The sequence below is a fragment of the Rhinopithecus bieti genome, unplaced genomic scaffold, assembly GCF_001698545.2.
Source record: "Rhinopithecus bieti isolate Rb0 unplaced genomic scaffold, ASM169854v2 scaffold_31548, whole genome shotgun sequence".
Taxonomy (NCBI): Eukaryota; Metazoa; Chordata; class Mammalia; order Primates; family Cercopithecidae; genus Rhinopithecus; species Rhinopithecus bieti.
The window spans coordinates 2,593,539-2,603,709 of record NW_016814470.1 but is presented as its reverse complement, the minus strand read 5'-3'; the positions used below and the strand labels follow the sequence as shown (position 1 = coordinate 2,603,709).

General features: G+C 41.1%; 1 pseudogene; it reads left to right on the top strand.

Moving 5' to 3' along the window:
- The first annotated feature begins 8,763 nt into the window (after nucleotides 1-8,763).
- On the top strand, nucleotides 8,764-9,699 carry LOC108514664 (anamorsin pseudogene; annotated as a pseudogene).
- Nucleotides 9,700-10,171: the final 472 nt, after the last annotated feature.

The following is a 10,171-nucleotide window of genomic DNA, read 5'->3' as shown; positions in this document are numbered from 1 at the left end:
AGGCAATTTTGGTTGAAAAATAGAAATACAATTAATTTAGATTCTGCTGATGTGTTTTAATCCATCTGGAGTTGAGGTTTACCTCTATGAAGAAAAGAATACTAAAATCTATTAAGATGTGAGGTAGAGATCAGACTTTTTAGGAACTTTTAATATTTTTACTATTTGCAAATGGCATTTGTAACTTTCATATACATAGAAAATTATGTGTACAATAATTAAATCCTCTTAGATTCTCTGCTTTGTAATGGCAATTGTTATTTGTACCTCTAAGTAATGATCTATCTGTAAAACATTTTCTACAACGCCTCTTGAATTAGAGATCAATTTAATGCATTCTGAGAAGTTAGTAAATTTTTAATGTATTTCTAGTTGAAATATTGGGTCCTTTCAGGCGAGAGTGTATGTATACCCTAAACTTTCTTTGGAAGTTCTGGATCCTAGCAACTATAGTATAAAAACTTTGAATTCATTTGTACATGACGAAATGAGATAGCCATGATAGGTGTTAGAGGACTTTTACCCAGTGGAGGAACATGTTTCATGTTTTACTCTGCTGCATTGGTCTTTTTTTTTTTTTTCCTTTCTTTTTGAGACAGGGTCTCACTGTCACCCAGGCTAGAGTGCAGTGATGCGATCATGGCTCACTGCAGCCTTGACTTCTTGGGCTCAAGCAATCCTCCTGCCTCAGTCTCCCAAGTAACTGGGGCCACAGGCATGTGCTAGCACACCTGGCTAATTTTTAAATTTTTATGGAGATGAGCTCTCACCATGTTGTCCAGGCTAGTCTCAAACTCCTGGGCTCAAACGATCCTCCTGCCTGGGCCTTCCAAAGTGCTGGGATTACAGATATGAGCCGTGCTGCCCAGCCTTGCATTGGTCTTATAACTCAATAATGTACGTGAAATTATTTTATATGCCTTCTTGTATATGAGAATTGCCACTTCTACATCTATTTGTTGGAGGGCAAGTCAAGTAAGTGTGACAAACATTTTTCACTAGGCTAGACCAACTCATGTCTGTGTTCATGTTGAGAAGTAATTCTATAGATAAGGCAGAAGAGCAAACTCAGGATACAAGTGTGCAAAGATGTATAGCAGACGTGTTGATCGTCATATCATAGCACTTTTATAATAGCGAAAGAAAAGAAGAAAAGAAAGGGGAAGAGGGAAAAAAAACAAAACAAAACAAAACAAAACAGAAAAGACTCATATGCCCAGGAAAAAAGTCTGGGAGAGTATGTACCAAAAAATGTTTAAAAACTTTGATTACAATGGTTTTGCATGGGTGTTGAGGTCATAGTGATTTTTGGTTTTGGGCTCTTTTATTTGTCTATATTTTAAAAGTTTTCCATTGATAATTTTTGCAATGAAACAGTTATTTTAATGGAAATTATAGGTGTAGATGATATGTGGAATGTTTATGCTAGTCAGAATTTTTGGTGAGGACAACAGAAATTTACCCTGACCAACGCAAGAAAAAGGCAATTTTTATAAGTCTGTCACAGAGCTAAAGAAGAAGAACGGCCGGGCGCGGTGGCTCAAGCCTGTAATCCCAGCACTTTGGGAGGCCGAGGCGGGCGGATCACAAGGTCAGGAGATCGAGACCATCCTGGCTAACACGGTGAAACCCTGTCTCTACTAAAAAATACAAAAAACTAGCCGGGCGAGGTGGCGGGCGCCTGTAGTCCCAGCTACTCGGGAGGCTGAGGCAGGAGAATGGCGTGAACCCGGGAGGCGGAGCTTGCAGTGAGCTGAGATCCGGCCACTGCACTCCAGCTTAGGCGACAGAGCGAGACTCCGTCTCAAAAAAAAAAAAAAAAAAAAAAAAAAAAAAAGGTCCAGGAAAGAATAAGAAGCCAGGGAAGCTGGCAACCTGGAGCACAGCCAAGATGGTCCCTGCCCTAGGTACAGTCTTCAGAGGACCCCACACCTCAGAAGTCATCTCTATGCAGTGGGCTGTGAACCCCACCATACCTACAATGATCTCAGCATCCTGCCTTTTTGTGTCACTCCCTCGAGGTTGAAAGCCCTTGGCAAGAACATTTGCAGATGCCCCAGCTGTCAGAGAAAAAATATTATCTTCCTCCTTTAGCTTCTACGGTGGGATGTGTGACCCTGCCTCCTGCCTATTTTAGGACTCTGCCGAAACAAAGTGTTCTGGTGCTAGGTGACCAAACCAAAAATCCATGAACATGTTCTAACAAAATAATGCTGTGAAGGTTTCCCGATGATCCATGTTACTCCCATAGTATCTCCCCTCTTCCTCCCTACTACTTACCAGCAAGAGACCGTATCACCTATTTAGGATCAATGTAAAGCAGAGCTAATATCTGAACCCAATTTCTTTTCAAATGCTTGCCTTCCCAAATTTGAAGTCAGAAGAAACAATGTATTCCTGCTGATGTCAATAAGACTTCCTTGGCTGGGCACCATGGCTCATACCTGTAATCCCAGCACTTTTTGAGATCAAAGTGGGCAGATCAGTTGAGGTCAGGAGTTTAAGACCAGCCTGGCCAACATGGTGAAACCCCATCTCTACTAAAAATACAAAAGTTAGCTCAGCGTGGTGGCGCACACCTGTAATCCCATCTACTTGGGAGGCTGAGGCAGGAGGATGGCTTGAACCTGGGAAGTGGAGGTTGCAGCTAGCCAAGATGGTGCCACTGTACTCCAGCCTGGGTGACAGAGTGAGACTCCATCTCAAAAAACAAAAAACAAAACAAAACAAAAAAAAACCTCTATCAAAGCAGAACTAGTGATAATTTTTTTTTTTTTTTTTTTGAGATGGAAATCTCACTCTGAGTCGCACCAGGGCCTGGGGAGTGCAGTGGCCAGATCACAGCTTCACTGCAACCTCCGCCTCCACCAGGTTTACGCCAATTCTCCTGCCTCAGCTCCCGAGTATCTGGGCACTACAGGCACCTGCCACCCTCGCCCGGCTAGTTTTTTTGTACTTTTTTTGTTTTTAGTAGAGACGGGGTTTCACCGTGTTAGTCAGGATGGTCTCGATCTCCTGACCTCGTGATCCGCCCGTCTCGGCCTCCCAAAGTGCTGGGATTACAGGCTTGAGCCACCGCGCCCGGCCACTAGTGATAATCTTAAGACTTGGAAAAGAAATATCCCTAGTAGAAATATTTGATTTTTAAATTACAAGGAATTAGTTCTAAGGGATAATCTATATATTTCATAGATAAATGGAAATATCTCTAGATATCAGATGATAAAAGATCTTGAGCAGTGATGGATTACTGCTAATGGATTTCTGTCTGCTACTCTGAGCACAAGTTCAGGCTCAAGTGCAGAACTAACATGAAGGGTTTGAGAATTTAGTCAAAATCTGGAAGTAGGCAAGTGGTCACAGGCTAAGTAAGGGTTCATAACAGGATGTAGTCATTGAAGGACAATCGTGAAGAAAAAATGCTGATGGTGAAGCAAATGCAAAAACCACAAACACATTGAAGAGGCCTATATTCCTGGGAACAAAGAGGGAGGTTATCAATGATGTGCTTGTAGAAAACATATTAATACTGGAATATTGTCTTCTTTCCCATCATTTCAAATCAGTTAGCTTAGATTCAGCTAGATAAAACAAATTATACCCTTGCAAGGACTCTGAACAATACTGGAATTCAGCTGTTTTGTTTCTAATAAAACATGGTTTAACTATTACCTGAATAGAAGTTCCTTATAAGTGCAAATTACTTCTTTCCAGAGAATCAGTGCTAAAGATTCTGTTCATTGGTACACGAAGTGTTCTTCATGACCCAGTGTTTTATTTCTTATAATTTAACTTTTTTTCTGAGATAATTTAATGAAAATTATGGCAGTCTGCTCATTGTTCAACAAAATCCATTTCCTCTTCTCCTTGAACACAAAACTTGGCTATGTTTCCTAGATGACCCTTGCAGTTAGATGGGGCCATGTGACTGGGTTCTAGCTTGTTGATTATAAGTGGAAGTGATGCTGCCACTTAAAGGCTTGAAAGTGCCACTGCATACTGACTGAGATGCAGTGACCCTTGGAAACCTTGTGTTTATGAGGTGGACCACCTCTCAGGCTGTGTCTCTTAAGAGTCATTTCAGCAACCTATTTACTTGCCCACCAAGAAATGAATTGTGACCAAGAAACTTTTATGGGGCTGTGCCATTATGTGCTTGTATCTGTTTGTTACTGTAGCCTATGCTAGTAACTAATACAATAATAAAGGTTTTTTCGGTCTTAGTTTTCTGTTCATTTGTAGACCAATTGTAAATGTGAATATTGTATTTCCATTGTATCTTGGCTTACATGTTCAAAGCACCATAAAACAGATAGAAGGATTATATTAACAAGTACTTAATGAAGAAAAGATCAGTGCAAGGGAGTCTATAGAATAACATGTAAATGTGTCTCTTTCCCCCAGACTTAGTGCTTGGCTCATAGTAAGTATAAAATAAATGCCTGTTGTTTCATCAATAAGTAACCGTCCCCTCCCAAGCTGCAGACTGACATTTTAATTGCTGATTGGGCATTTCCAAACAGCTGTCTTACAGGAACAAACCACATGACATTTCCAAAATGAATCTCTTCCTTGCCGGTCTCTGCCTACTCTGCCTCCACCAAGCTACCTTTATCCTCCTGGCTCTCCTGTTTTGATTAATGGTACCCTTGGAATTGTCCTCTGTTGACTCCCATAACCAAATAGTTACCTTGTCCTCTAAATTTCCAACTACCTTTCCTCCTACCAGCCCCACTTTTTCACCATTCTATCCAAGCAAGCTCGCCCCACTCTTTCTCATGTCTAAATTGGCACCGTGTGCTAAGAGTTCCCGGGCTTTGGGTTTTCTCACCAATAACATTTCAAAAAAGGGTTTAGGACCAACATAGAATTCCCAACTTTTAATTTTGCCAGATAAAGACATTCTTTAAAAAACTTATCTTTTATTCTATAGACTATTTTAAAAATGGTAATGTAGAGAGGACTCAGCTTTAGAATATAGGACACTCCTCTACATTGAATTTAATTTTATGAGAATTCACTACCTTGTTCAAGATTGGGTAGTTGGAAAGTCTTGCCTAGATCAGCACTGGCCCTGAGGTCTTGATGTGGTCTTGTGGCCAGATGAATGTTTCTGAGTTCCAGTTCCAGTGCTCCTCTGGTCAACAACAGCCTCTCTGGTTCCCTGTGGCCTGCTTTCCCCAACCTGGCATTAAGACTCCCCAAAGAAGACCTCACACTACCTTTCCAGTGTTATCTCTTAATTTCCAGGCAAATTAGACCTTCCACTATTCCTTTTTGTTTTCTCTCTTTGACTATGCAGTTGTTGCACCTGTACAGTCTATCCTTTTTTCCCCACCACTCAAAATTCTACCCAAAATTTAAGACCACATTTGATATCACTGCCTCCTTTGAAACCTTTGATCCACTTTACCCACACAAACAAGAGCTTTCCTCTCCTTGAACTTGCATAACATTGTAAAGTATAGCAAGTGGCCACTTTCTTCCACATACTGTGCTTTTTTACCTCTCCCACAAAATTACAATAAATCCTTAAAGAAAATGTTTGATTCATTTTATTACCCCTCCATTATTTGAACATTAAATATTTAATATATGTTTAATGACTTAATGAATACTTTAAACATAGTGAGCTCCAGACTTTAAAAGTATCTTCGAAATGTTTAAATAACTTTAATCTTCAATGTCAAGTAAATAACAATAGGGTATTGGGAAACAGAGATTGCTAAGTAACTTGTTTATTCTTTCCAAAATGAGGGAAACAGAAATAAATTCCAGTTTCTATGACCATAATACAGAAGATTTTTCTACTATAAAATTTTATTTTGGGCTCCTACCCAGGAATTGTCTTTTATTTTAGGGGCCTAACCAGGAATGGAATTGTCTTAAAAGACAATTTGTAGGAGAAATAGGAATTACAGATCTTCCTAACTCTGATCTAATTTTGTGTACAAGCCATTTTTAGTGAAGGTACTTGGGCACAGCTTTTATTCTTCTAGATTTTGTTTTCATCAAAAAGCGAGAAAAAATGGGGTGACAAAACTCATCTATTTCCCTCTTATTTCACTTTTGAAGGAAATTGAGCACTTGTACTTCCATGTTCTGTCTTTGACCTAAGAAATATTTTTTTCTATAGTGTGCTATTATTATTAAAATCAATATTGGCTGAGCACGGTGGCTCACGCCTGTAGTCCCAGCACTTGGGAGGCTGAGGCAGGCAGATCACCTGAGGTCAGGAGTTCAAGACCAGCCTGGCCAACATGATGAAACACTGTCTCTACTAAAAATATAAAAATTAGCTTGGCATGGTGGCACACACCTGTAATCCCAGCTACTCAGGAGGCTGAGGCAGGAAAATCGCTTGAACCCTGGAGGTGGAGGTTGCAGTGAGCTGAGATCGCGCCATTGCTCTCTAGCCTGGGTGAAAAGAGCCAAATGTCTCAAAAAATAAATAAATAAATTTTAAAGTTTTGTTCCTCTTGTAGGAATAATAGAAAAATCCTCAAAGATTAGGTCAAATATATTCTATCTTGTTATTAATCATTTTTGGGGTTTTTTGTTTTTTGTTTTTTTGAGATTGAGTTTCACTCTTGTCGCCCAGGCTGGAATGTGGTGGTGTGATCTCAGCTCACTGCAACCTCCACCTCCTGGGTTCAAGCAATTCTCCTGCCTAAGCCTCCTGAGTAACTGGGATTACAGGTGCCTGCCACCACGCCTGTCTAATTTTTGTATTTTTAGTAGAGATGAGGTGTTGCCATGTTGGCCAGGCTGGTCTCAAACTCCTGACCTCAGGTGATCCACAAGCCTTGGCCTCCCAAAGTGCTAGAATTACAGGCATGAGCCACCGCACCTGGTCATTTTTTTGTATTTTTTGGTAGAGACAGAGTTTCACCATATTGGTCAGGCTGGTCTTGAACTTTTAACCTCAGGTGATCCACCCACCTCGGCCTCCCAAAGTGCTGAGATTACAGATATGAGCCACCGCGCCCAGCCATGATTAAGTGTTTTATGGAAGGTATGAAAATAAAAGACAGAACCCTATAAAAATATAGAACTTTCTTGGCTCTTAGCACTGGCCAGGAAGATACAACTTGTAATCCGAATTTTAGTCAGAGTATGTGATAAGAGGCTTTTTATGTGTAGCCGTGCACTACAACTAGAGATGGGAAAAGCATAATGGTTTTTTAAATTTATTCCTTTAAAAAAAATTTCTTGACATCCAGTTCCAGTCATGATTGAGGAGCTGGTATTGGACTCACCTTTCTGATATAAACAATAGAAGCTAGACACATTATGTAAAATGACAACATGCGTCACTGGATTATTATCCTTCAGGAAAAGGAAGCATGTGGCCAACCTCACATTCATCCCAGCACAGAGAGATGGAGCCCAAAGAGAGAGCAGCAGTGTCTCTGGGCAGAAGAAACAAAGATTGGAGCTCAGGCCTTCTAACACAGTTGGGTTTGGAGGGCAAGGTCACTTAGAGTCAGGAGCTACAGAAAAGGAGCCCTCAAAAATTGCATTAAAATTTCCCTCAGCTATTCAGCGCACTGTTAAGATCTGTATTTGCAGGGCAAGACTTCAGAATGTCTAGCAGATAATAGTTTTTGGGAGGCTGAGAGCTGAACAGAGATTTCAGAGGTTGCACAATAATGTGGATATGCAAGCTGTTAGGCTCATTCTAATGTAGAATGTGGAAACCTTCATGGATGCCGAGGTATTCACAGAGACTGGAAAGCCCACATCCTAGGATTATGCACACCATGAATTACCAGTGTTACTTACACTGTAGGAGTGAAGGCTAAATTTATTTATTTATTTATTTATTTATTTATTTATTTTTTAATGTAATGCCGTTTAACCTCAAAAAATTTCAACATTCTAAACATACAAAAAATAACAACAAAATAACAAATTGTGTTTAAGTACGGAAGATTCTTGAACTTTCATTGATACAGTGGCTCTTCGCTTTGCTGACAGTGAAGAGTTCTACAATTTGTTTAGAAACAAACAGTTGAAAAACTACAGCACTTAAACAAAACAAAATGAAACAAAAAGCTTCTCATGCCAGCTGATCCCCTTTGTCCACGGCTGCAGCAGAATGCTGTCACTATATACAGAAACAACAATCTGAAGCTAAATGGATGCCACTGCAGAGTCAACAGGCCCAGCCTCACAGTGCACGCCCTGAGCTACCGCCCCTCCAAAAGGCATCTTCTCCACAGCCTCGACGCCAAGCAGGGAGCGTCAAGAGTTCGTCTCGTTTGGTTTGTTCTTTTTACAAATATATATATATAATATACAATATATACATATTATACATACATATATACATACACACAATATATACATTACATATAATACATATATAATATACACATATACGTATAATGTGTATACATTATATAGGTATATATGTATATATGATATATGATATATGCATATATATTATATACATATACATTTTATTATATATGATATATACGTGTATTTTACATATAATATATACATATACACACACACAGAGTTGACAATTTATAATTTCTAGCCAGTAACCATATAGTTAACACCACCTTACCAAAAAAAAAAAAGCCAGAAACATCTTTAGATGCCTTGTCACACCAACAGCAAAGTGCACAGAGGGAGAAGAACATGAGAGTGGCTTTTCATTTTGAAAATGTTTGCGTGGGGTCGATGACTGAGGAGAAGCTGCGAGCGAGCCCAGGCGGCAGTTTTTAGGTTCATCAGCACTGCACTGCAGGAATGGCAGACTTTGGGATCTCTGCTGGCCAGTTTGTGGCAATGGTCTGGGATAAGTCATCCCCAGTGGAGGCTCTGAAAGATCTGGTGGATAAACTTCAAATGTTAACTGGCAATGAGGGGCGCGTGTCTGTGGAAAACATCAACCAACTGTTGCAGTCTGCCCACAAATAATCCAGCTTTGACATTATTTTGTTGGGTTTAGGCCTGGGAAGCACCACTCTGCACAGTGCTGAGATTTTTGCCTGAAATCGCCCGGATCCTTCAGCCTAATGGATGTCTTTTTCTGAAAGAACCATAGAGACAGCTGTAGGTAACAATAGCAAAGCGAAGACAGCAAGCTGTGTTCAGCCCTGACTCCTTCTGGTCTTGTGGAAGTGAAAGAGCTGCCGTGGGAGCCCTTAAGCCCTGAGGAGGTACAGTCTGTTCAAGAACACCTGGGTCATGAAAGTGACAGCCTGCTATTTGTTCAGATCACAAGCAAAAAAAAAACAAGCAAACTTTGAAGTGGGTTCTAGTTAGCGTAAGCTTTCCATCACCAAGAAGTCATCTCCTTCAGTGAAGCTTGCTGGGTACCCTGCTGCTGCCAAGCTGTGGACCCTCTCAGCCAATGATATGGAGGATGACAGCATGTATCTCATTGACTCAGAGGAGCTGCTGGATCCAGAAGATTTGAAGAAGCCAGATCCTGCTCCCCTGCGGACTGCTTGTGGGGAAGGGAAAAAAAGGCAGACCTGCCAGAGCTGCACCTGTGGCCTTGCCAAAGAACTGGAAAAAGAGAAGTCAAGGGAGCAGATGAGCTGCCAACCCAAGTCAGCTTGTGGAAACTGCTATCTGGGCGATAGTTTCCGCTGTGCCAGCCGCCCCTACCTTGGGATGCCAGCCTTCAAACCTGGGGAAAAGGTGCTTCTGAGCAATAGCAGTCTTTACCATGCCTAGGAGGGACCTGACATGGGACACATCTGCTCCTCTGGCCAACTCCTCTTCCTCAAATCCCACCACTGTGCTCCTCCCACCTCCTCTGGATTTCTTCTCTCTGTTTGAGATCCATTTGCAAAGTGGGTGCTTAGCAGACAGAGTGAAGCTGGCTGGGGGGCACAGTTGTGTGTAGTGCTGCTGTGTATCAAAATACCAAGGTATTATGGGGCCCCGTTACCCAGAATGGGATGGGTTTCTTCACCTTGTGTTAAGAGAAGGGAGTATGTCCTGAAGAAGCCCTTCTCCTTATGTTAAAATGCTGACCAGACACTCTTGAGCCCAGGCATGCTTGAGCATCAACAGTCTGTGACAAAGCTCCAGGCCCTGTCACCTAGTCTAATCTCAGCAATGCTGCCACCTTACTTGTCTTTCAGAGTTGTTAGTTTACTCCATTCTTTGTGACACAGTCAAGTGTCTCATGACTTCAGGGCAC